The 27750-nt window shown below is 38.7% G+C and overlaps 1 protein-coding gene across 1 annotated transcript in view; it reads right to left on the reverse strand.

Annotated features, from left to right (window-relative positions):
- The window catches only part of atp2b1a (ATPase plasma membrane Ca2+ transporting 1a), a gene marked incomplete in the record, with an annotated part of 55888 nt that extends 28504 nt beyond the window's left edge, over positions 1–27384 (reverse strand). Inside the window, 2 exon segments of the mRNA XM_037695748.1 lie at positions 1–241; positions 27307–27384.
- Positions 27385–27750: the final 366 nt, after the last annotated feature.

Here is a 27750-nt window from a genome sequence, read left to right on the forward strand (position 1 = left end):
ACAGTGGGGTTAGAAAAAAGAAAGTTGTGTCTTAAAAAAAACTTAAATCCCCAAGAGTTCAAACACAGTGATGGTTCCCATAAACAGCTGACAGGCCCTTCAAAGGCAGCTGGAGTCACATGCCAGGTGGTAGGGTAGGGAAATTACAAAACAGGCCATTATTTCCCTTGGAGAGCTGAGCCTAGTCATTCATGGTGACTGAGGATCACCTGCAGAGCCAGAGATCACCATGCATGAAGATCTGAAAAAGAAGAAAATATATGTAAATAAAGAGAATCTTGATGCATCTCTCATTTAAATATATTCATAAGTTAACTAAACATTCATAAACAAAATAATAACAAAAGTGGTTGCACAATGTAGTTAAAGATATGACAAAAGCATTATTTCCTAAAAATAACACCTCATACATTGCAGTCTTGGCTTTACTTCTGTCCAGCAACACAAATATGAGAAATTGAACATTTGTTGTTCTCTGGGTACTCAAGTTTCCTTCTCAAAATATTTATAATTGTCTTTTTGTTTTGAGCAGTGTCCATTTGGAGCCTAAATTGTGATTTATTTATATTATTTGCTAAAACGTCTCATCTTTTGTGGTCTTCTCTATATTTTAGTTTTAAATCACAGTTAAGCTTAGGATAGTTAATGAGCTATCTAGTTATTTAACTTGATACCAAAGTTTCTTCCGAGCACCACTAACAGGTATACAGACTACCACCAATGATACTTGTACCACAGTCTAAAAAAAACAACATACATTAATCTGCTTTGGCTAATGACGAAGTCTTCTGCAAAATATTGAGTTTATAATGGATTTTTCATAGGGTTATATGGCAGGAACCATACTTTTCACTGTACATGCTTCCGTTGACCAATATTGTCATAGGGAGACACTTGGATTTTTTTACTGCCATGCTGATTGTACTGCATTATATATTCATTTGTTGAGCTAACTGAAAAAGTGGATTAATAAAACTGCAAGCACACCAAGACAGAAACTGCACTTGACATAAAACGCATAGAAAAAGTACCTGATCATAACAGAAGTCTGAATACAAACATTAGAATCAGTTATGTTTGACGATTTGGCTTCATTATATATATCAGAATGGCAACCTATCTAGAGTTTAATCCGTTTCTTGCTAATGATTGGGATATGGCAGTATAGAACAAAGCAGGTAAAAAAATAGATTATAAAACAGTGCTCTTTAATATAAATAATATATAAATATAGATCTCTCGAAAAGTAATGTTCATTCTTTAACCAATGCAAACTTCCAAAAAGGAAGGAGCCTTTAAAGCAGTATGAAAAAGGTAAAGCTCGTTGTTACTTAAAGATTGAAACACTGCAATTTTGTCATATAAGGCTGTCACAAAAGTTCTTTAAAAAGCCTAAAACTGATCTAATGTATTAGCAGGTGTTCTGATTAAAAAAAGAAGAAAAAAAATAGCACATGATGATTGCATTTATTTTTGTTCCTCTTTATTTGCTCCTGTTTGACTGAAAAAAAATAGCCTTCCATAAAATACCTTAATATGACAAAGTTTCATTGTACCATGCCAATTACGAAGAGGTCAATACAGTAGTCCCTCGCTACTTCGCGGTTCGTTTTTCACTGACTTGCTCTATCGCGGTTTTTCAAAATAAGATTGGACATGACACACAGCTGGCTGACTGAGGGATGAGCCGCACAATCGGCATGGAATTTTTATTTAAAATAAATTATTTTTAATTTTTTAGCACCCGCTACACACATTTATGCAGCCCAGAGGTGTGTGTGTGTGTGTATATATGTGTGTGTATATATATATATATATACATATATATATATATATATATATACTAAAATAAAACTACTACTTGTACTACTGTTCCAACTTAGTGGTTTTTCACTTATTGCGGGGCTTCAGGGTACGGATCCCCCCTGCGATAAACGAGGGACTACTGTATATATTTTTGACCAACAATACAGATGAAAAAGACTGCATGTTCAAACGCTTCAACTAAAAGGAATCTTTAAACAGAGTATTCTGTAGTGGGAGTCATGGCACAGAGGTTAGAGAATGTGGGCTTGTGATCGGAAGATTGACGGTTCAACTCCCGGTAGCGACATCATCAAAACGTGAGTGGGATAGGTGAAACACCCACACCTGACTCCACCCTCATTTGCCCTGCTCTGGGCTCCTGAACAAGGCCCTTAACCCCCATCATCTGCTCCCCCAGACACCCTAGATAGCAGCCCTCTGCTGAATCAGAAGAATCAGAATAAGTCAACCTATAAACATACCATATCCAGACATCTTTGAGCACATCTTTTGGTTGGAAACACAAAAGTAGGTTAAATTTCTACCATGAGTTCTACCATTAAACAACAATCATTGCTGAAACCTTTTCTGCATTAACAGTCCATTCAGATTTGACTAAAATGAAGTAGAAAATGGTCCTTTGGCCATCTGTTTTTTTTTTTCTACACACAGTTTAAACTCCAGTTCTGTGATGGTCGGTGGCTGCATTATTGCACAAGATGTGGTAACTTGCACATCAGTAAATAAAGAAGAAAGAAGTAAAGTAAAGAAGACGAAGGAGATGGTTGTGGACTTCAGAAGGAACAAACACACCTACACGCCCGAACATAGGAGGATCTGCAGTGGAAGTGGTCTCCAGCTACAAGTACTTGGGTTTGCACCTGAATGACGACTTCAGCTGGAACAACACCACCACCAGCCTGATCAAGAAAGCTCATCAGACTCTACTTCCTCAGGTGGCTGAGGCGAGCTGGTCTGGGAAGCTCAGTCCTCGCCTCCTTCTACAGGTGTGCAGTGGAGAGCATCCTGTGCTCCAGCATCAACGTGTGGCATGGAGGCTGCACAGATGCAGAAAGAAAAGCTTTACAGAGAGTGGTGAAGGCTGCACAAAAGTCTGTTGGAGTCAGCTTCCCCACCATCACATACATCTACACCTCCAGATGCAGGAAGAGGGCCACCTGCATCATGAAGGACCCCATTCACCCAGCACACACACTTTTTGCCCCGCTCCCCTCAGGCAGGAGGTTAAGGAGCATTAAGTGTAGAACCACTAGATTGAGGAACAGCTTCTACCCTGATGTGGTTAGACTCATGAATCTCTAACCAGGATAATCACTGTGAAAATCACATAAGGATGCTGTTGATCAAATTCTGCTGATTTGTTTCATGCTGCTGTGTTCATTCGTTCTCATCTGCTCACAGACTCATGTTCGTGTTCATAATGTTTTTATCCTACTAGTGCTTAGATTATTTTTAGTTCATGTTTTTCTTAGTTCATATCTTAGATCTTATTACCGTTTTTCTTTTACATTTTATACTTTTTTTGGACGTAAATGGGACCCTGTGTACACAATTTCGTTCCATCACATGTACCACATGTGGTGTATTCACACCACATGTGGTACATGTGATGCACAAATAAAGAACCTTGAATCCTTGAATCAGTAAAGGCATAATATAATATAATATATGATGTTATTATTTATTTATTAACCTTAATTTCATCCATCCATCCACTATCTTTTACCCGCTTCTTCCATTTTGCGTCACTGGGGTCGCCGGTGCCCATGTCCAGCAATCACTGTGCGAGGGGCGGGGTACACCCTGGATGGGTCGCAAGTCCATCACAGGGCCACACAGAGACAAACAACCATTCGCTCTCTCATTCACACCTAGGGACAATTTAGAGTTACCAATCAGTCTAACATGCATGTTTTTGGTCTGTGGGAGGAAACCGGAATACCTGGAGAAAACCCACGCAAGCTTGAGAAGAACATGCAAACGCCACACAGAAAGACCCCAGGTCCAACTGGTGATTGAACCCAGGACCTTCTTGCTGTGAGGTAACAGCGTTAACCACTGAGCCATCGTGCTGCCTGCGTTATTTGCTAGATGGCAAATGACATTCACGAGAGTGTCTCTAGAATGTCGTAAAGCCTTTGCAGCAGGAGTCCTCAATTTCTTCGCAGAGGCATGTGGTCTTGTTACTTGAGTTTTGCAAGCTGTGCACACAGGAAAAAAAAAAACAACTGATTGGTCAGAAACACTTAAAGTGAGAATCCAACAGAATTTTCAGTTTTATGTTACCAACTACTCTCCAACAGTTGCAGCCAGTGAAAAACTACCTCATAGTGCATCTGGAAAGTATTCAAAATGCGTCACTTTTTTTTTTACATTTTTTATGTTACAGCTTTATTCCAAAATCAAAAAAAAATAAAAAAATAAATCCCCCTCAAAATTCTATACCCAACACTGACAATGTGAAAAAGTTTTAAATGTTTGCAAATTTATTAAACATTTAACATATCACATGTACATAAGTAGTCACAGCCTTTGCCATGAGGCTCAAAATTCAGCTCTGAAGCATCCTGCTTCCACTTATCATTCTTGATATGTTTGTTCAGCTTAATTGGAGTCCACCTGCGTTAAATTGAGTTTATTGGATATAATTAGGAAAGGTACACACCTTTCTATACAAGCTTCCACAGTTAAAACTGCATATAAGAGCACAATCCAAGAATGAAGTAAAATGAATTGCCTGTAGACCTCTAAGACAGGATTGTCTCTAGGCATAAATCTGGGTAATGGTACAGAAAATGTTCTGCTGCCTTGAAAATCCCAATGAGCACAGTGGCCTCCATCATCCTAAATGGAAGCAGTTCAAAACCACCAGGACTCTCCCTAAAACTGGACGATTGTCTAAACCTAGGGATTGAGGATCAGAGCCTTAGAGACGTGACCAAGAACCTGATGGTCACCGTTTCAGAGCTCCAGCATTCCTCTGTGGAGGGAAGAGGATCTTCTAGAAGGACAACCATCTCTGCAGCAATTCACCAATCAGGTCTGTATGGTAGACTGGCCAGACAAAAGCCACTCCTAAGTAAAAGGCAAATAGCAGCCCACATGGTGGACTTTAGGACCATAAGAACAAAACTCATGTTTAGAGGAACCCAGGCACTGCTCATCCCCAGGCCAATACATTCCCCACAGTGAAGCACGGTGGAGACAGCATCATACTTTGGGGATGTTTTTCAGTACCAGGAAATGGGAGACTGTTGGATTCAGAATAGTCAGGATATAGGGAAAAATGACTGCAAAAATGTACAATTAAATAATTTTTATATTTACTTAGTTCTTCAAATTTTATTTGAATAAAAATATTTTATATTGCAATGCGGAACAAACTGTTTTTCTTCATTTATGTCAGAATTTATTTGCTGAGGATTTTGTGCAATTTTGGATGCATCAAGATACATCACTATTTGTTTTATAATAGCATCACAGCCCAAAAAGAGCCCTCTGAATCACTCTTGACCTAAACTATGCACTGGTATATTATTGGAAAAACAACTTTTCTTTAAGTTTTGTCAGTACAGTACATGACTGACTGGAACCGCAGGAAAATATGTGATGACTGGAACAGGGTCAGATAAAAACAAAGAGGAAGCATGCTCAATCATCAACTCAACAAATTGTTCCACATGAAAGCACAGAAGCAGAAAAAAGGCATGAGTTAATCAAAGACTTTCATATTACTAAAAAAAAAAAAAGAACTACATCTGCTGTTTAGGTAATTGCACCATTTTTATTGAATGAATTTTATATTCATATTTAAATTAGGGCTGAACAATTGATTGCATTTGCAATAATATCGTGATATGATAAAACAAGATTTTCTAATCGCAAAGGCTGCAATATGACTGGTCACATGATCTGGTTAAGTCACTTGCGAGTGAGCGGAGCAAAGCAAAGCAGGGAGCTGAAGAAGTCAACACTGCGTTTTAACCAGTTGCACAATGGCATCAGGCTTGACAGAAGCTGACAGATCTGAAAGTTTGGTACCAAAGAGGGCCAGCACATTCATCCATCCATTTTCTTCCGCTTATCCGGGGTCAGGTCAGACTTCCCTCTCCCCAGCCACTTGGGCCAGCTCCTCCGGGGGAATCCCGAGGCGTTCCCAGGCAAGCCAAGAAACATAGTCCTTCCAGCGTGTCCTGGGTCTTCCTCTGGGTCTCCTCCCGGTGGGTCGTGTCCGGAACACCTCACCAGGGAGGCGTCCAGGAGGCATCCTAACCAGATGCCCGAGCCACCTCAAATGGCTCCTCTCGACGTGGAGAAGCAGCGGCTCTACTCCGAGTCCCTCCCGGATGATCGAGCTTCTCACCCCATCTCTAAGGGAGAGCCCAGACACCCTGCGGAGAAAACTCATTTCGGCCGCTTGTATCAGAGATCTCGTTCTTTCGGTCACAACCCAAAGCTCATGACCATAGATGAGGGTAGGAACATAGATCGACCGGTAAATTGAGAGCTTCGCCTTTTGACTCAGCTCTCTCTTGACCACAACAGACCGGTACAGCGCCCGCTTCACTGAAGACGCTGCACCTATCCACCTATCGATCTCACGTTCCATTTTTCCCTCATTCGTGAACAAGACCCCGAGATACTTGAACTCCTCCACTTGGGGAAGGACCTCCTCCCTGACCCGGAGAGGGCACTCTACCCTTTTCCGGCTCAAGACCATGGCCTCGGTTTTGGAGGAACTGATCCTCATCCCGGCCGTGTCGCACTCGGCTGCGAACCGCTCAGCGAAAGCAGCACATCCGTTGTTTAGAATTATTTTAGCTATAAAAAAGAAGATGCTGTGCAATGACAAGTATTGTGCAGAACCTGCCTTGTTTTTGTTGCTACCTCTTGAGGTAAGACCACAAATCTTTATCAACATTTAAAAAACCACCACAAAGCCATTTACGAAAGTTGCATGGCTAGAATGCCAAGGACCAGTGCTTTACCTTAAAGTACGCAAAGTACCAGCCGATAGGGATCACAGACTGAACTGTTCAAAGATATTACTCCGTATAAACAATTAGAAATTGCATGCGGAAATAACTCAAGCAATAATGGAGTTCATAGCGAAAAACATGATGCCCATTAATATAGTTTAGAAGCCTGGGTTTACAGCTTTGGTAAACACAATGAATAAGTGGTACAGAATGCCCTCACGCACACATTTTAGCCAACTTGCTATCCCAGAGCTATACAAAAAAAAAATGAAGAAGCAGAGTTGCAGCGAAGCTGAAAACAGTGGAGTTCTTTGCAATTGAAACGGACTGATTTATTGCTTGTGTTTGTTGAAAAATACATAAGACATTGAAAAATAATCACATATTAAATCGCTATCGCAATATTGAGGTAAAAAAATTGTGATTTGAATATTTTCCAAAATAGTTCAGCCCTAATTTGAAGCACTTGTTTTCCAAAGAGAAGAACTGTTTTTTGTTTGTTTGTTTTCTTTTGTATGAAACCCTCCTAAAGAAAACCTGATGGCCTCCATCCTGGACCTGTAATTGTGTGTTCATTTTCTCCTTCCTGTTTCTCTCAAACCCAGCTGGTCGAAGCAGATGGCCGCTTGTCCTGAGTCTGGTTCTGCTGGAGGTTTCTTTCTCATGAGGGAGTTTTTCCTTTCCACTGTTGCCTCTGTGCTAGCTTAGGATGGGAGACTGCGATAAAGTGAAAACTCAAAACAGTCTGTTGGCTCCTTAGATAAATAACATTAACTGACTATTTGTATGTGAATGTTTCTATACAGTGCCCTGAGATGACTTCTGTTGTGATTTGGTGCCATTTAAATAAACTGAATTAGATGTGGGGAACTTTGTTTTACAAAATAATGAATGCCTTTTTATTAATAACTCATTGGCAGATTTTAATTATTTTAATACACCATTAAATGTTCTGTTAAACCAAAACACTTGCTGTATTTTTGTTGATCGAGTTCATTAGATTATGATTTCAGAATCACAACAGTTTTTTCAGCTCCCAAATGCCTAAAAGCATTAAATGTAAACTAATGTATATAATCCAGTTAGTCATTAAAAACTAAGATATAAAATTAAAGCATTAAGATATTTTTTTATTAAATTGAAATCATATCAGCTCTTAAGTCATTTGTCAGTGAGCTATTTTTGAAACACTTTTTTGCAGTTGTTGGTTTTCTTTTAAAAAGCTACAGCAAACCAACACACTTGATTAAAGTTTTTACATTTGTATTAAAGGAAAAGAAACTAAAAGCCTTCAGACAAAAAGAGTTGTTGCAACAAATGCAGACAATAGAACTCTCTACACTGCCAAGAAATGTCAGATTTTTTTTTTTCCATTTCAAGGGGTAATTACACAATTTTGTCATCAGTCTTGACAAAAAGCAACTAAGCCAATACTGTTAATCTCCATGTAAATTATTTTGTGCTCTGTTCCAGTCCAGTTATGTGAGAAAAGCCAAGGTTACATCGTTTAGTGAACACTAATCTCAGCCAATACAAGGACCTTATTTGCAGAGACATTAAAATATAGTATGTTTTTGTTGTGAAGCGTTTATCTAGTCAATACAAACTCTTTCAGTTGTTTCATAGTAACACACTTACAGCAACATTATCTTATATCTCACCTGCAATTATTTTAAAATTGGACTGCATTTTTCAGATGAAAAAATAAGGCATTCAAAGTCAAAGTTTCTTATGAAGACAATTGACAAAGTTTAATTTAGTGATGTCACGAGCAACGCAATATGGCCACACTGATGGGAGCTCCGCTTCAACTTGATCTGTTTTTGTTCTTGTTGTTCTTGTTTTAACCTTCTTTTTTTTTTGCACCAACACCGTACACGCACGCTACGGGTATGACCACGACACACTTGCGGAGTTTTGTGTGTCGCTGCCTTGCCATTATGCCATCATGCCATTGTGGTTCAGTTCCCGGCCCCCTCCAACCTCGGGCTCAGGCTCTGCCCGGTTATGGTGGCCGTCTCCATGATCCTCCATCTGCCTGCATGGACCAAAATCTACGGACCTGTTTGGCTCCATGGGGAAAACCTTGGATGTTCTCTGTCTGCTGGACCCGGTTCTGGAGGGTAGTCTGGGAGGGAAGCTGCTGCGGTGGTTAGGGATGCACAATCCACTTTTTAAACTTCCGATCCGATCCACATATCGCCCGATATCGATCCAGTTCTGATACCATCATCATTATTGATTTTATATGAGGCTGTAATAATCTCCTCTCAAGTACAATTTGTACAAATATATGCATGCATGTCCAAAAAGGCAATTTGAGGTAAGTTTTATTAATGTTGGATAAGTTTTAAAGTTAGAATTAAATTCTGCTAACACAAAACATGTTTATTTTTATTCATAGCTTTAAAGTGGATATTAAAGTGATTAATTTAAGTGATTTTTTTTAAAGTTATTTTATATTTTTTAAATAAGAGGCAGATAAGATTTTTCTTCTTTCTGCACTCTTTTCATTCAATGATTTCTTTTTGATTAATTTGTTTTGTTTCTTTTAAATGAATGAATAAATGAATTAAATTAAATGGTAAATGGCTTTAAACATCTGCTAGTACATGGCATAAACCAACAGACATGTTCCTGTTTTTAGTATTTTACATCACTTTATAATGTAGCTGTTTTTGTTTTGTTTATATATATATACATACACACATACAGTGAGGAAAATAAGTATTTGAACACCCTGCAACTTTGCACGTTCTCCCACTTAGCAATCATGGAGGGGTCTGAAATGTTCATCTTAAGTGCATGTCCACTGTGAGAGACATAATCTAAAAGAAAAAACCCGGAAATCACAATGTATGATTTTTTTAATAATTTATTTGTGTGTTACTGCTGAAAATAAGTATTTGAACACCTGTGAAAATGAATGTTAATATTTGGTACAGTATCTTTGTTTGCAGTTACAGAGGTCAAAGGTTTCCTGTAGTTTTTCATCAGGTGTGCACACACTGCAGCAGAGATTTTGGGCCATTCCTCCACACAGATCTTCTCTAGATCAGCCAGGTTTCTGGGCTGTCACTGAGAAACACGGAGTTTGAGCTCCCTCCAAATATTTTCTATAGGGTTTAGGTCTGGAGACTGACTAGGCCACTCCAGAACCTTGATATGCTTCTTACGGAGCCACTCCTTGGTTCTCCTGGCTGTGTGCTTTGGGTCATTGTCATGTTGGAAGACCTAGCCATGACTCATCTTCAATGCTCTGACTGAGGGAAGGAGGTTGTTCCCCAAAATCTCTCACTACATGGCCCCGGTCATCCTCTCCTTAATACAGTGCAGTCATCCAGTCTCTTGTGCAGAAAAACACCCCCAAAGCATGGTGCTTCCACCCCCATGCTTCACAGTAGGGATGGTGTTTTTGGGATGGTACTAATCATTCTTCGTCCTCCAAACACGGCGAGTGGAATTAAGACCAAAAAGTTCTATTTTGGTCTCATCTGACCACAGAACTTTATCCCATGACTCCTCTGGATCATCCAAATGGTCATGGTCAAACTTAAGACGGGCCTGGACGTGTGCTCATTTAAGCAGGGGAACCTTCCGTGCCATGCGTGATTTTAAACTATGACGACTTAGTTTATTACCCACAGTAACCTTGGAAACAGTGGTGCCAGCTCTCTTCAGGTCATTGACCAGCTCCTCCCGTGTAGTTCTGGGCTGATTCCTCACCTTTCTTAGGATCATTGATACGCCACGAGGTGAGATCTTGCATGGAGCCCCAGTCCGAGGGAGATTGACAGTCATGTTTAGCTTCTTCCATTTTCTAATAGTTGCTCCAACAGTTGATCTTTTTTCACCAAGCTGCTTGGCAATTGCCCCGTAGCCCTTTCCAGCCTTGTGGAGGTCTACAATTTTGTATCTGGTGTCTTTGGACAGCACTTTGGTCTTAGCCATGTTAGTAGTTGGAGTCTTACTGATTGTGTGGGGTGGACAGGTGTCTTTATGCAGCTAACGACCTCAAACAGGTGCTTCTAATTTAGAATAATAAGTGGAGTGGAGGTGGACATTATAGAGGAGGACTAACAGGACTTTGAGGGCCAGAACTGTTGCTGATTGGCAGGTGTTCAAATACTTATTTGCAGCAGTAACACACAAATAAATTATTAAAAAAATCATACATTGTGATTTCCATATTTTTCTTTTAGATGATGTCTCTCACAGTGGACATGCACTTAAGATGAACATTTCAGACCCCTCCATGATTGCTAAGTGGGAGAACGTGCAAAGTTGCAGGGTGTTCAAATACTTATTTTCCTCTCTCTCTCTCTATATATATATATATATATATATATATATATATATATACATATATATATAATTTTCTTGTATTTTCAAATCATGTTTTTTATGATCGTCTACTGTTGTTCTGATAAATATCTCCTGGAGGGTAAACTATATATTATATATATATATTGCAGCCAATATATATACTATATATTGGCTGCAAGTATCAAGCTGCAAAATCCTTCGTTTTCTACAACTGATAGTAGTTGATCATTAATTACGATGAAGTTTAGCAACTTCTCTGTAAACATTTGAGCTCGGGGGCTTCAGCGATGTCTTCTTCTTGTTCAATCCGCAGCAAGTAGTCTGATCTCAGTCAGGCGCGCTCAGTCTGTCCCTCCTCCGACACAGACAGACTGAGTGGGTCAGAATGAGCGTGACTGACCGAAATCAGACTGCCTTCTCCAGACTGAACGAAAATAACAGACCGCTGAAGCTCCGGAGCTCGTTTGTCCATTGTAAAACTAACTTTACCGCGGTTTAATGTGGTGCTATGACTCTGCAGACATTGCACGTTGCCGTCTTGTTTTGTGGTGTTTCTAGTGTAAAATACTTCCACACAGCGGACATGTTTCGATGAAAAGTTGGTTAGCTCTTAGCTACAGTGCTGCTCACTCAGTCCTCAGGTTGTAGCTGGCTGCAAACTATGAAATGGATTTCCTGAATGTGAGGCAGGTCTTAATACGCTGGGTTCATGAAACACGCCTCCGCTCAGGAAATCCATTTTATAGTTTGAAGCAAACGTGCAGCGCAACCACAGACATGCATGGATCGGAAATATCGGTAGGTTGGATCGGAAAGTCCGATACGTAAATTATGCTGGTATCGGATCCCAATACTGATACTGGATCGGATCGGCCCCATCCCTAGCGGTCGTTATTATCATCAAGCTGCTAGTAGGGCCTGCTAACAAGATCCTCCATCTGCCTGCACGGACTGAACTCTATGGACCTGTTTGGTTTCGCGGGGAAACCTTGGATGTTCTCTGTCTGCCGGACCCGGTTCTGGAATGCGGTCTGTGAGGGCAGCTGCTGCGGTCGTTATTACCATCAAGCTGCTGACTGGACCTGCTAAGCTGCTAACAAGACCACGACAGCTAACAGACCAGAACCATGATGTTGAAAGAACCTCACTGCTAACCGAATCACACTGTAGATGTATTTCTTTTTCAACTTTGGCACCTTGTTTTTTAGTATTTTAGTAGTATTTTTTAGTATGTTTTTTAACATTTCTGCTGCATGCTTTAGTATTTCTTCTTGGTTTTTTTTTGTGGTTTTTTTTGTTTTTTTTTGGGGGGGGGGGGCTATTGGGCAAGTCAAGACCGTTTTTCTCGTCCTAAGCATTTCATTGCATTGTTGACCTTGTGTCGATTTTGCATATGACAAATAAACCTAACCCATTAAAAAGATAAAATAGAAGATACATCTCTCTTTCAGACACTAAGTGATGTGTAAGTGCTTCTTCTTTTAAAACTTTATACAAAATTTCTATCAGGTTTTCTGGAAAACCTTTAAATATAAGGAGACTTTTCACAAAGAACACCTTATTGTTTTACTAACAACATGGGTGTAAATGGCATAAATCATTTCACTTTGTGGAGTGCATGCTTGCAAAACAGGAAACTGTTAGATTTAATATATTAAAAATTACTGTAACAGTAGTCCTAATGGCTGATAGACTGGTTCCTCAAGTGAACTGTTTTCAATTTCCAATAAGATGTTTTTTTGTAATACCTCACCACATCCCTTCATCTTCTACTTCTTATCTGTGGTTGGGTTGCAGGGACAATAGGTTTAGGATATAAACCCAGATCCCCTCTGTGCATCCTTCCTGGGGACATGCCCCTCTCCCCAGCAACACTTGTCAGCTCCTCCAGGGGAATCCGAAGGTGTTCCCAGGCTAGAGAAAATATATAATCCCTCCAGCGAGTTCTGAGTCTTCCCCAGGGTCCCCTCCTAGTGGGACATGCCTGGAAACCTCAGAAGGGGGGTGTCCAGGAGGCATCCTAATTAGATGCCTGAACAATATCAGCTGATGCCATTTGATATTGATAAGTATTATCTCTGAGTTCCCCCCTAAATGATGGAAATTCCCACACTTTCTCCAGCACTGAGCCCTGCCAACCTACAAAAGAATCCCATTTCAGCTCTTGCACAGACTGAGGTTCCCAAACCAGCCATTTAATGTGGTGAAGTGGTCTGAGTATCCTGAGGGCTATGTTGTCCAGTGGATCAGCCCCTGGTAGCGTACCCCATGGCTTCAAGAGAAGGTTCAAACTAAGAGTGCTGTGTCTCCCCTATCATTATTCAAGGAGGGCACCCCACCCTGTCAACAGAACCAAGCACCCTGCCTACCAAATCCCCCACATCCCAGGCAGCTCTGCCACTTCTGGACAGGGAGTGGAGATTGTAGCAGCTCAGCTCTGACTCCAAACCACGAAAACTACACGCAAGACAAGCGTAGCACTTCACTTCCTCTCCTCCATCGACAACTGCCGGTACTAACGTAGCGCTACACTAACCACCCAACCACAACAGCATAGAACAGCTCAGGACAATTTATTAACAACTTGTAACCTGTAATTTTATGTTAACTTACAATAAGGTGTGTGCATCATAGTGACAAGAAGGTAGTTGGGTAGATACTGAACATGTTGATTTCCTAATGACTATTAGAAGCTTTGATAGAATGGAGGAACATAAAACAAACACAAAAGATGACAGAGAAAGAAAGAGAACAGATGTGTCTACAGTTCAAACATTTTGTTTTAATCTGATGTAGGCTAAGAGAAAACAAATCTGTTGCTGCTTATGGTTACCCTAGTAATTTATTGTAATTGTAAAATTAAATGAGAGTTAAGGGTACCAAGACTGTGCATCTAAAATTGTTGCATGTGATGCATTGCCACTGAAACCAGACTGGATATCTGGGGACTTATATTTTTGACATCATATTTAATAATGAATATGTGAAATCATAGATTATGAAGGCAAGCTAAAACTGATGAGTATTATTTAAATATTTTACGATTTTTTTGTTGGGGAATAAACTTTCCTTAACATATCCATTTTATTGCTCACAATTTTAAATTTCACAGCAATTTGCTTTATTATTACAAATGTGTGAAAGCGCATTCCCACCTTACACCTAAATAGGATCTTAATTTCAAACATGTGAAAAAGCTACACGCATGATAAAACAGTAGCCAATTCCATTTTTATGAAAACCTGATGAGAGTGAAACTTTGAAAAATTAATTTTACATACCCAGGCTATATGTACCATCACAACTAGCACGTCTGTCAATAACAATTGCAATAACAAAAGTCACTAGCTTCGATGCAACTGGTGGGGCAACAGTGATAAAGGACTAACTGACTGATTACCTCAGGAAAAGCCTTCTCTTTATACGAATTAAAACTGTCTGTGGCATGAAGGAGCACCATAGGGCTTTACTGTACATGCAAAATTTCTACTCTGACCAGAGGCTGCTGTTCAAATGGTTTTAAACAGTCCAACACAATGAGACTGGTTCATTCATGATGGCCAGGTGGGAACAATTTTTAACAGCTCAGGTGAGATTACAACATTGTAATGTACAGAAATCGCATACCTTAAGCAAAGTGGTTTGTTAATAAAGAGAGAAAGTATTTCACATATCCTGTAAGGTGGGATTCCTTTGCTGCCTAAAGTGGTCTGTAATTGCCTAGTATGAAAGAAGGGATGAGTGGATTGGGGGCACGTAACGGAGAGCCGAGCATTGATCGTTTGGATACAGTCTATGGAGCCAAGGCAAAATGTCTGCTGCTGGCATCTAGAAATTATGACATTTAACACTAAGGACAAATTGTATTGCAAACCAATATCTGAACAAACCCACAAATAACCTTTTGCTAACTTTTGTCAAAACATAATTGAGCAAAACAGCAAAAATAAAAAAAAGGTGGGGTGGGATGACTGAACTACCCAGTAAGTCGTATCAAAACCAAGAAGCTAGCCAATGCTACCGTATACCTTCATCTAAATCATGCACATGAAAAAAACGTCACCAGAAAACAGACGTGGGTTTAATAAAGATTTTGTATCTGCCGTATTTCCCCTATCATTATCCAAGGAGGGCGCCCCGCCCTTTCAACAGAACCAAGCGTCCTGCATATCAAAATAAAATTTCCTGGTTTGTGATGTACTGTAACCACACTTTTCCTCACCAATAAAATGTCAACAAATCAATAGGAAAATATCCAAGAAATGACCCAAGATACTTAAAATAGTTTCTGCCCCACAAAACATTCAATGATGTATTAAAGTGTTTAAAATTTTGTCTGCAACTAATTTTTAAATAAAAATTCTAAACTTTTTGCGAAATAAAAGGTTTTATTCATGCATCTTAAATAGGGAGTAAAGCAATAGTCCTTTTTGTAAAATTGTCAAGTGCTTCACATATGAACCTAAAACTTGCATGATATAACTGTTAGATTAGATACTGTGTAAAACTTGTGCATTATATTATAATTGTGTTTAATTTGATTCTAGTCTCTCATACTTGTTTTATTTTGCTAACCTATTTTTTTCCATCAGAAGTCCAGCTTAGGCTGGTTTTGTAGCTTTACAACCTGGCAATGCACATAAAGCAAGACCTCGTGGCTTCAATTCTCAACAGAAGAAAGTGAGATTTGTCTAGATTTCTTTTACTGTTGGATGTTTTTCTCATGACAGTGCAAAAGTCACCCATGTCTCACTTCTACTTCCATTTGCATGTGAAAGAGTTTGCTGAAGTCCTAAGCCAATGTTTTGATATCAGGTCACAACATTTTCTTTGGGTCCCTGTTAATGATGGGACTGCAAGGCTGCAGTGCACTTTCTTCCTCTTTAGCCTTTTGGAACCCTTTTCCCCTTCACTTGTCCATTCCTCACAGAGGCTGCGGCCAAAATATTGTCTTGCTCAATATGACTGTCATTTTCATTTTAAGGCTTAAATTATTAAGAAAACCCAGATTCATTAGATGAATTTCACAAGATTCTGCAACATTTTGCTTTTTGCAGTAAATTCTACATTTACCATTAAATTTTGTGATTTCATCCACATTTTCAGCATCATGGAAATCACTGGACTCTATGACTTACAGGTCAAATTTTAAACACTTTCGAAAAACCTCACATAAAATATAAAACATAGCATCATGAAAAATGGAATTCAGAAAAAGGAAAAAAGAACAAATACAGAAATAAATACAACTTAATTTGTAAAAAAAAACAAAAAACCTTTCATTAATTTCGTAAGACTATTTTTACGCATTTTGAGATTCTATTTGAAGTCGATGTTTATTACTGAAATAGAAGATGGGGAAACTTATTTGTTTTAACTAATTTTAGGCACTTGACGATGTAATAAATGTAATATACACATGGGGGAGAGGGATTTAACACTTCATTAAGATAATGTGGTTTGATCTAAAACGTCAACTCTACTAAAAGTAAATCCTTATCTTTGCACAGATAGACAGCAATCTTAACCAGAGACCTTATTCCAACCTTATTCATGTTCGGAAGGCTGTTGATACGCCGTATTATTTTACATTATTTCTGTTTAGCGTATATCTTCGATCTTTTAGCTTACCGATTAGCATATACAGTATCTTAGATCCTTAAATACAGTTTCTTTTTAAACTTTATATTTTTTCCATTTTGAGGTGTAACTGGGATTCCGAGTACATAATTTCATTCCACCTCATGTATCACATGTGATGCGAATGACAATAAACTTGAACATCAACATCTCAGTGGTGAAATAAAAGAACAGTCATAACTTTGAATCATGTTAGAAGACCAGAATTTACAAACCGGATTCCAAAAAAAGTTGGGACACTAAACAAATTGTGAATAAAAACTGAATGCAATGATGTGGAGATGGCAGATGTCAATATTTAATTCGTAATATAACATAGATGACCGATCAAAAGTTTAATCTGAGTAAATGTAACATTTTAAAGGAAAAATATGTTGATTCAAATTTTCACAGTGTCAAAGAATCCCAAAAAAGTTGGGACAAGTAGCAATAAGTGGCTGGCAAAAGGAAATTGAGCATATAACGAACAGCTGGAAGACCAATTAACACTATTTAGGTCAATTGACAACATGATTGGGAATAAAAAGAGCTTCTCAGAGTGTCAGTGTCTGTCAGAAGCCAAGATGGTAAGAGGATCACCAATTCCACCATTGTTGCGCAGAAAGATAGTGCAGCAATACCAGAATGGTGTTACCCAGCGTAAAATAGCAAAGACTTTTAAGTTATCATCATCAACCGTGCATAACATCATCAAAAGATTCAGAGAATCTGGAACAATCGCTGTGCGTAAGGGTCAAGGCCGTAAAACTCTACTGGATGCTCGTGATCTCCGGGCCCTTAAACGTCACTGCACCTCAAACAGGAATGCCACTGTCAAGGAAATAACAGAATGGGCTCAGGAATACTCCCAGAAAGCATTGTCAGTAAACACAATCCACCTTGCCATCCGCCATTGCCAGCTGAAACTCTACAGTGCAAAGAGGAAGCCATTTCTAAGCAAGCTCCACAAGCTCAGATGTTTGCACTGGGCCAGGGGTCATTTAAAATGGAGTGTGGCAAAATGGAAGACTGTTCTGTGGTCGGATGAGTCACAATTTGAAGTTCTTTATGGAACACTGGGACGCCATGTCATCCGGACCAGAGAGGACAAGGATAGCCCAAGTTGTTATCAATGCTCCGTTCAGAAGCCTGCATCACTGATGGTATGGGGTTGCATGAGCGCTTGTGGCATGGGCAGCTTGCATGTCTGGAAAGGCACCATTAATGCAGAGAACTATGTTCAGGTTCTAGAACAACATATGCTCCCATCTAGACGTCATCTCTTTCAGGGAAGACCCTGCATTTTTCAACATGATAATGCCAGACCACATTCTGCAGCAATCACAACATCATGACTACGTAGGAGAAGGATCCAGGTACTGAAATGGCCAGCCTGCAGTCCAGATCTTTCATCTATAGAGAACATTTGGCGCATCATAAAGAGGAAGGTGCGACAAAGAAGGCCCAAGACGATTGAACAGTTAGAGGCCTGTAATAGACATGAATGGGAGAGCATTCCTATTTCTAAACTTGAGAAACTGGTCTCTGTCCCCAGACGTCGGTTGAGTGTTGTAAGAAGAAGGGGGGATGCCCACAGTGGTAAAAATGGGCTTGTCCCAACTTTTTGGGGATTTGTTGATGCCTTGAAATTTGGAAACAACAGATTTTTCCCTTAAAATGATACATTCTCTCAGTTTAAACTTTTGATCTGTGATTTGTGTTCTATTCTGAATAAAATATTAGATGTTGGCACCTCCACATCATTGCATTCAGTTTTTATTCACAATTTGTTTAGTGTCACAACTTTTTTGTAATCCGGTTTGCATTATTATGTCAATTCCGGTTTAACAAATTATTACTCTGGCTCTTATGTCATTTCTTCTGTCAGGAATAATGTGAAGTTCTCAATACTAAGATTGGAATAAATGCTGTTTAGTGCACAAAAGACAGTAAAGTGTTTGTACATACTTCACACAACCTCAGGACCAATAAACCATATTACTTCTTTAACCTTATAACTTGTACAGATAATGGTTACGTACCACAGAGCTTTAAGACTGCTGTAATTAAACCTTTACTTAAGAAAAATAATCTTGGCTAAAGAATCCTAACTAATTATAGACCTATATCTAGTCTAACTTTCATCTCAAAAATTCTAGAAAAAATAGTTGCTGGTAAATTACGTGATCATCTGCAAAGAAATAATCTGAAGAGTTTCAGTCAGGTTTTAGAGCTCAACACAGCACTGAATCTGCACTGGTGTAAGACACTAATGATATTCTCATGGCCTCTGACAATAGACAGGTGTCTACACTGGTCCTCTTAAACCTCAGTGCTGCATTTGATACAGTTGATCATAATATTCTACTACAGAGACTTGAATATGATATTGGAAGTACAAGAACGGCTCTAAATTGGTTTAAAGCATATCTATCTGATATTTTCTAATTTGTAAATGTAAATAATGAATCTTCATCATACACCAAAGTTAGTCATGGAGTTCCTCAAGGTTCAGTGCTTGGACAAATACTCTTTACCTTGTATATGTGTCCATTAGGTAATGTTATTAAACAGCATGGGATAAATTTTCATTGTTATGCTGATGATACACAGTTATATTTGTCCATGAAACCCAATGAATCCATTAAGCTACATGGACTACAAGCATGTCTTAAAGACATAAAAACCTGGATGACCCTAAATTTTCAGCTTTAAAACTCAGACAAGACTGAGGTTTTAAATTTTGGACTTGATCATCTTAGGAATAAATTTTTCAGTCTTTCGACCTCCTTGGATGGCATTAATCTGGCCTCCAGCTCTAATGTTAAAAATCTTGGCATTATTTTTGATCAGGACATGTCTTTTATCCCCCCACATTAAAAACTTACAAGAACCACCTTCTTCCACCTGTGTAATATTGCTAAAACTAGAAACATCTTGTTTAAAAATTATGCAGAAAAACTGGTTCATACATTTGTCATGTCTAGACAGGACTACTGCAATGGTTTGTTATTTTGGTGTCCAACTACTTATTTAAAACGTCTTCAGTTAATCCAAAATGCTGCTGCCAGTCTTAACTGGAGTTAGTGGGAGAAATCATATCTATCCAGTTTTAGCTTCTCTCCATTGGCTCCCTGTCAAGTCCAGAATTGAATTCAAAATCTAACTTCTAACCTACAAAGCTCCCAACAACCTAGCTCCATCTTATATTCAAGATCTTATTGTTCCATATTTTGCTAACAGAGCACTTCACTCTCAGACTGCAGACTTACTCGCAGTCTCTAGAGTTTCCAAAAGCAAAATGGGAGGAAGATCTTTCAGATATCAGGCTCCTCTCTTGTGGAACCAACTTCAAGTTTTTGTCTGTAAGGCTGACACACTGTCCAGTTTTAAGACTGGGATTAAGACTTTCCTTTCTGATAAATCCTATAATTAGGGTCGGCTTGTCATGAAGTCTTAAGCATAGACTACTGACGGACAAATTAACCTTGTTTCCTAAAATGATTTGCTAAAATCGAATAGTTTTCATTTGATACTATTTATATTTTAATGTGATTCTTGACCTGCCATTGCGTATCTGTTCCTACCAAACCTAGCCGGTCAAGGAGATGACCGCTTGTCCTTAGCCTGGTTCTGCTAAAGGTTTCTTCCTCATGAGAGAGTTTTTAATTTCCACTGTCACCTTCATGCTTGTTCAAGATGAGAGTTCTGCGATGGAGTTAAACTCAACGCAGTCTGCTCCTCAGATAAATAATGTTAAATTATTATTTTTATATATGAATGTTTCTGTTAATTTATTTTTATATACAAATGTTTCTGTTCAATGGCCTGAGATGACGTCTGTTGTGACTTGGCACTATATAAATAAACTGAAATGAACTGAAATTGAATAATTGTGGCTCCCAATTGTAATTATATGGGCTATGGTTTGAAAAAGAAACACATTATATGCCGACGTATTAGCTTGTTGTGCTGCCTTATAGATGTAAACACTCGAGTCTTTGTGTAGACTATTGTGTTCATTCGTAGATGACTTCTGTCAGTCACAAGAGACAGAAAAAAATTATTTTGTGATAAAGAATGAAACACAGGCCTGTTATTTACTGAAGTTATTAAATGCAAAGTTATTAACCAAACTTTGTAGAATTGTACTAAATTAAATAAGAATCACCATAAATTCTAAATAAATATCTAACTTTGACGTGTGTATGTTAATAAACACTCAGTTTTTCCATGTTTGAGGCCACAATTGTTAAAATAAATTAATTAATTTGTGTGACTTTGGCATGATGTTTCTATAAACTATTCTCTATTTACTGGGACTGATAGCGATGAAGCATCTGCAATTGAATGGAACAAAGAAGATAAAAATTTAATTTTCTGTTATGGGAGTCAAGCCTTCCATGATAAAAATACATGCAGCGTTGCTGTGCATAACTGCTACTTCTGCACCTTTACGGAGAAAGTGTTCTTATAAGGTCCAACTAAAAAGACTGACGTTATCATGGCATAGCAAGTTCAATGTGATTTGAGTAACAAGAAAACAGGCTAAAACTAAATTTGGCATGATACGGTTGTGGTTTGTTCGTTTTTAATAACCTAGCTCAGGTGAAGCATTGTACAGTTTACATAGAATCCAGTTGATCTTCCTGTGGTCTACCCAAACCACAACCATATAATTTCCCTTCTACATACTGTGCCTAAACCAAAGACTGAGGTGCTTGTTTTTGTTCATATGTTCGATTATTTGCCACAAAAAACTGCTCTGAACACATTGCGGGCAACGCTTTCCTAAAAGCTCCTCATATTCCCTTTTATGTAATATTTACACCATGTAGCACTTGTTTACATTCAAGCAATAAAATAATATTAAAGACTAAGTTGTTGGTGTCTTTCGTTTTTGAGCTAGAGTGCAACACTGAATAACTTTTATGCACTTAAACAAAACTGCCAAAAAAAACCCAAAAAAAACAGAAAATCTTTGACTTCGTTTGACATTTCACAAAAATCTAAATTTAAAAGTAGCCTTTGTGATCAAGGTATCCAAAAATTACAATAAACTTCTATAACGGATTTGAAGGCAGGAATAAATGAACTTTCCATAAATAAAATTGAGCACTTTATTTGAGAACCAAATGGGCAAAGCACACAAGCAAGAACCTACAGAATAAAAATAAAACTTGGGTTTTATTTGTCTTACGTTCACAGCCTTTTTTTGACATTCTATCACTTTATAAGCTTAGCAGCAGCAACAGCACTAAGATGAAGAAGTGCTAACATTTGTTGAGCTGCCTGAGTTTAGGGTTGCGGAGCAGGTCACATGTCACAACAGTGGAAAATCATTGTGATTGGATCTCCAAGTCAACAGCTGGCATCAAATGGTTGAATGACAGAGGCTGCTGTTAACTCTTTCCACCCTAAAGCAATGACTCCACAGCTTACCATGCACATGTGATTAATTAATCTAAAGGCAAAGAGTTCTAACTCACAAGTCAAGTCTTCACCTTAAGCTATTTAAGGCTTTTATCTCACATTACCGTAGATGTACACTAGACCCTCCACCAGAGGCTGTGGCAAAAAGAAGCAAGCAGATAAAAGAGAAGACGTCTGCATCTCAAACACTCATGTCTGCATACATACTAAGGAAACCCTCTGGCAGTTTGAACACCTCCACGTGCCAACAACTACGGTAGATGGAAGTCAGGGGTAGCAATTCTAGGGATCCCTCTGCAGCGGAGCTGCCTAAAACGAGATGTGGTATTTTTAGCTTACCCCAGACTGTCCCCTCCCCCTCACAGATAGTCGTAGCTGAACTGGGTCAGGCCATGTAAATGTGGAGGGTGCAAAGCGGAGATACCCCAGCCATTCTTGTGTAGCCTTGCTCGTGGCTAGAAGTGCTACTTCACCCTGCAGACCGGAACCTCTACATACATAGATAGCTCTTTGACACTGTCAGGCAGCTAGTTCATGAAAACGCACAGTCAGAGGCGTCATCAGCAACACTTTGTCCCCTCAGGCATCTTTTCATCATGTATGAAAAAATGTGATCCAAAAATTAAAGTAAATCTATATTTTTATATAGACTCACAGCTGTTAGCAATAAAAGTGTGTACTCATATATCAATTAAATTATACTTTATACATTTTCAAGTTAAATTACATCACTACACAAATTAATTTATTAACCTACCATAAAGATTATAAGTAATTTGAAAAACATAGTCATGTAACTACACATTTTATCACATAATTCATTAACGTCGGAAAAATTAAGAAACCCCAATGTGGGAAGAATACAGACATAAAAAATGTGAAGACCTTAAATTCATGCGATTCTAAAGAAGGGCAGAATTTGTAGTCAACAATAGTTAACTCTGATTTTGAAGCCAACAAAAATGCCCTAGAATTGACAGCACAGTGGAATTTAATAGGGGTGCACAGATAAATCGGCCATCCCATTTATCGGCAACGATTTCCTTAATTATGGGAAATCGGACGATACTTGCACGAGAAACAACTTTACCGATTTTTTAGTTTTAACAACAACTGTCTGAACTTCCTTTATATTTCAGAGCACTACCTCATGACCAGTTAAAAAAAGTTTGTATTGTTTCTAGATGAGAGTTCTGCGATGGAGTTAAACTCAAGGTTCAAAGGTATGTTTTTCAATAAAATAATATTGGAAAATTGAAGGTGCATTGTGACCTTATAACACCTGAGTGTGTCGCCTATCAAACGAAATCGGTACCGGCCAAAATCGGAATCGGCAGGTCAGACTTTTTAGAAATCGTGATCGGCCAGAAAACTGCAACTGGTGAACCCCTACAATTTAAGCATCCTCTAAATTATCAGATTGACATTAAAGAAAATATATCCAGGAAAGGATAGGTATGTAGAAATTTTTCTTAAACGTGCCATAATTCACTTACAAATGGCAAAATACAGTTGGTCAGCCATTTATTGTGCATTAAACAAATTTGAAAGACATTCAATTCTTAAGCTACTTTCAAAAAAACTAGAATATTCCAAACATTTCACCTTATCCTGAACTATTTTAAAGATGAAAAGCTGTTTGATACAAGATATCAGCTTAGCAACTTGAGGGTCACAGGCTCGGTCATTTTCTTCACCACAGTCTGAGCTCATTATCCTAATAATATTAGCATCTACATAGAATTTTGTTGGTGTGAATAGTGAAATATTTCTAACAACTTAAATTTAAAAATCTAGCTTGCTTTAAATTTCCAAATACTGAGACATAACATTTTATGCATCTGCTCTATAGATAAAATAACTGTACATTCATGCCAGCTACAACTCTGCTCATGTGAAAAAAATCTAATAATCATCTACACTCTGTTACTGAAGCTTCAAAATATGCAAATAATCTACTGCAGTGATAAGTGCTGCCAGCTTCACCTGACAGTCTAAGCGAAATATGTTTAAGACACTTTTAAATGTTTATTGAAATTGTACCATTGAGAATTACAAAAGAAGCTTGTACTGTAGTACAGGATTAAAGCCAGTTACAGTTTCAGGAAAACGTTTCAAAATAACGAGTGCTTTCTGTAACTGTCATAACACATCCTGCACCGCACTGATGGAGCAAAGTTTGAACCGTTTGACTAAACTGGTACAAATAAAGACAGTTTAAATGTGCAAAAAAGTATGCAATTATCTGTGTGACACAGGTGATACTGCCATGTCATCTCATGCTTATTGCAGGGAAAGCGTTGCCATGTGGAAGTACGGTCAATTTAAGTTTATATATTTTTTTTAGAATCAAAAACTCCTACACACCTTTTAAAATGCAACAAACTGTTGTTAAAAAAAGTTTAACTTTCAGGAATTCTGCATTTTTAGGCACAGTTTTGTTTTGGTACCACTTTCAGAATGCAAAATTGTGATTAGTCTGGACTTTTTTGTTATTACTGCAGCTCATTCATCTCTGCAACTATGATGCTGAAGCCAATTCATTGAAAGCGTACCTGCCCAGTACACATTCTTAAGCCAGATTTGAAGGAATGGGAGGTAACTGTGACTTCAATGCCACATTAACCTAATACAACTGCTTTGAATAACCTTGGCTGTACAGACTACACACAGAAGCCAGATAAGCAAAACTCCATCGTGAAAACATGAACTCGTAAATACATTGTACGTCATGGTACAACAACAGACTATGTTTAGCTTTCAAAGTTGGTTTACATACAGGTCAATGTCACCTTAGACCTACACTGACCAGATTTTTTAATTATTTCTTAACAGCCAGCATAAACGTCTGAAGAGTTGTTTGAGGAGTACTGTACTAGTTTTCACGACTGTTGATGGCATGTTACTCCAAAGCAGTGTGCGTCATAATGTGAATTTGTCAGGTCTCTCCTAAACTCATCATGACTGTTCTGTCTTCAGCTGCCCAATAAAGAGACAACTGTTAGGATGAAGAGAAGTAGAAGTAAACTATACGCACAAAATTATTGTGGTGCTGTGACTGCTCAACACTTCTGTTCCTTGAGAAGTATTCGGCAAATAAGCTTTTAAATTAGCAGGAATTAAAGTCCGAGCAAATGACTGGTACACAAATGTATGATGGAAAAAAAAAAAAAAATAGATGAAAAAAATGGCACTGGTCTTGCCGCTGTAATAACAGCTAGAGAATAATGTCATATGCAACAACGGCTGACTTCTTAGACAGGTTAAGCACTGTTGGTCATTGTGAGCCATAAAAAAATGGTGTAGCAAGGAATGAGAAAGGATATTTTTGTTATTCTTGAGTGACAGCAACAGTAAGTTCAAAGGGCTCAAATGCAAGAACAAGCTGTGTCAAAGATACTTTGGGTGAATCATTATACATGCATTGAATTTCTAGATGCTGAGATGGCTAAAATGAAATATCACTCTCAGAGATATTTTTACAATGTGATAAAATCCGGTTTGAACATTCCCATTTTAAAAGGCACACTGAATCGCTATTGTTTCATAAGAGATCACCATTGATCATATGCTCTGCTGCAAGACATTCTTTCTAGAATATCTGAATTGGCTTAGCTGTCATAAGATTATGTAACAAGTCCACAGATAACTACTGCAAGCCAAGATGACCAGCACACCTTGTATCATTAAATCACAGTCCATTCCTTCCAGGCATGCAATAATTTCCACATTAAAATGCAGTTTGAGAAAACTGCAGTAGTCATTACAGTCCTCTCACTGTCGGATCACAAATCACTACAGAAAACACAAGACGACACCATGGGTGCCGCAGCAAGCCGGGTCCCTTTTAATTGGATAAGAAGTGATCCCTTCAACTAAACACCAAAAGGTGCACAGAGGCTGCACTCCACATCAGTCTGAATAGCTGCAATGTTTTTGAGTGCATGATATTACAGTCAGCGCCCACATTGTGATTAAGCGTGTAGGGCAAACAGACGTGGTCATCTTAAAGAGCCTGCAATGACTAGAGAATGGTTGTATTGGGACACACACTTGCTTCAAAGCCTCGTTGCTGTTCTTGCCATTCAACATAAAATAAACGTATGTGTAACAGTACAGGACCTTCATGGGAAGGTGTTCTTTAATCATAAGGTTTGGTATTGATAAGATGACGTTTACAGCTAAATAAAGTGTTCAGAATCACGTTTGACACAGATCGTTGGGGAATTATGTAATTCACCGGTGTATGGCTGAGGCGTACACCGGTGAATTATACCCGCATAAGCAGGCGTCGCTGGTCGACAGAAGGCGTTAATTGTACATGAATGAAAACAAGTTCACTGCCTCTGCTGTGTAGTGACAGACACCAGAGAGGACGTTCAATAATGAGCCTTTACGGGTGCCTCTGTCAGTCTAGTCTGTACTCCTCGAGCTCTGTCATCGCGAGCAACCGCAGCGCGTGGACTCCCACTGTTTCCACTCCGTCAAACAGCATTTATCCGGACCGTTATGCTGTTTAATAAGACCGGTTATGCAGGTGATAATATAGCGTGGTAAACGAGAAGTCGTCATGCAAACATGGCATTATTTTAGATTTTATACAAGTAACTTTTAAATAGCGATATTAGCACACAATTTAAGTGAGAAGCATAATCTAAACGTCAAATTGCTGCCCAAGATAATATTAAAACCATCGTCTGTGGCTAGCGTGAACCGTTAGCCGACTAGCTCCCATGTCTTAGCTTATTGCGGGAATATACGAAAAAAAGACTGCTTCTAACTGAATGACAAGTCAAATAACTCAGTCCAGCGCAAAGCAGAAGTCTCGGCAAATTATCTACAAGCAAAGGGAATTTGACACCAACTCGGCAGATTAGCCACCAGCGTTGGAAAAATGAAACGCCCAATGTCAGTATCTAAGCAAGATATAACGTTAGCTAACAACGTTAGCTTCGTATAGAGCTACCCACCATTGGCTGGCCCTCGTTGATCACTGCACGCCAAAACGAGGATTTAACCGGTCGTGGGGTTTATATGCAACGTCCCAAACACCTGGAAGCAATCCTTATCTTGCCGCATTTTGTCGCGCTAGCAGAGAAATTACAACCCAAGAAATACTTACTCCGTTCTCTGGAGAGCAACCCCTGTCCCTTTCTGTCTTTAACTCCCCCTCAGTCTCACCGAAGACTAGACTCTCTCCGCCGAGCTGAGGTAAAGCCCCGCCCACTGCGCTGTCACAGCCACGACCAAATCCTCAGCCTGGACTCACCCTCAAGATAAATCACTCCCCACTTGGTGTTCATGGAAACTCCAGTTTAATGCATCGGAAATTCATGACGCATGCATTTTTTTTTTTTAATTGTTACTGTCACTGATCTGCGTTAGTACAATTAATAAGACGACTGGTGAGTCCTGCGTTCATCTTTACAAATATCTTCATCTCTGACCGGGAGATATACAAGATCACAAGCTTTTTTTTTTTTTTAATTATTATTATTCACATAAATTAATATTTCTTTTAAAGTAACTCATATCTTCGAGGATTCACCGTATTAAAATATAATTT

This window comes from Nematolebias whitei, chromosome 22 (genome assembly GCF_014905685.2).
Source record: "Nematolebias whitei isolate Nwh7 chromosome 22, NemWhi1, whole genome shotgun sequence".
Classification (NCBI taxonomy): Eukaryota; Metazoa; Chordata; class Actinopteri; order Cyprinodontiformes; family Rivulidae; genus Nematolebias; species Nematolebias whitei.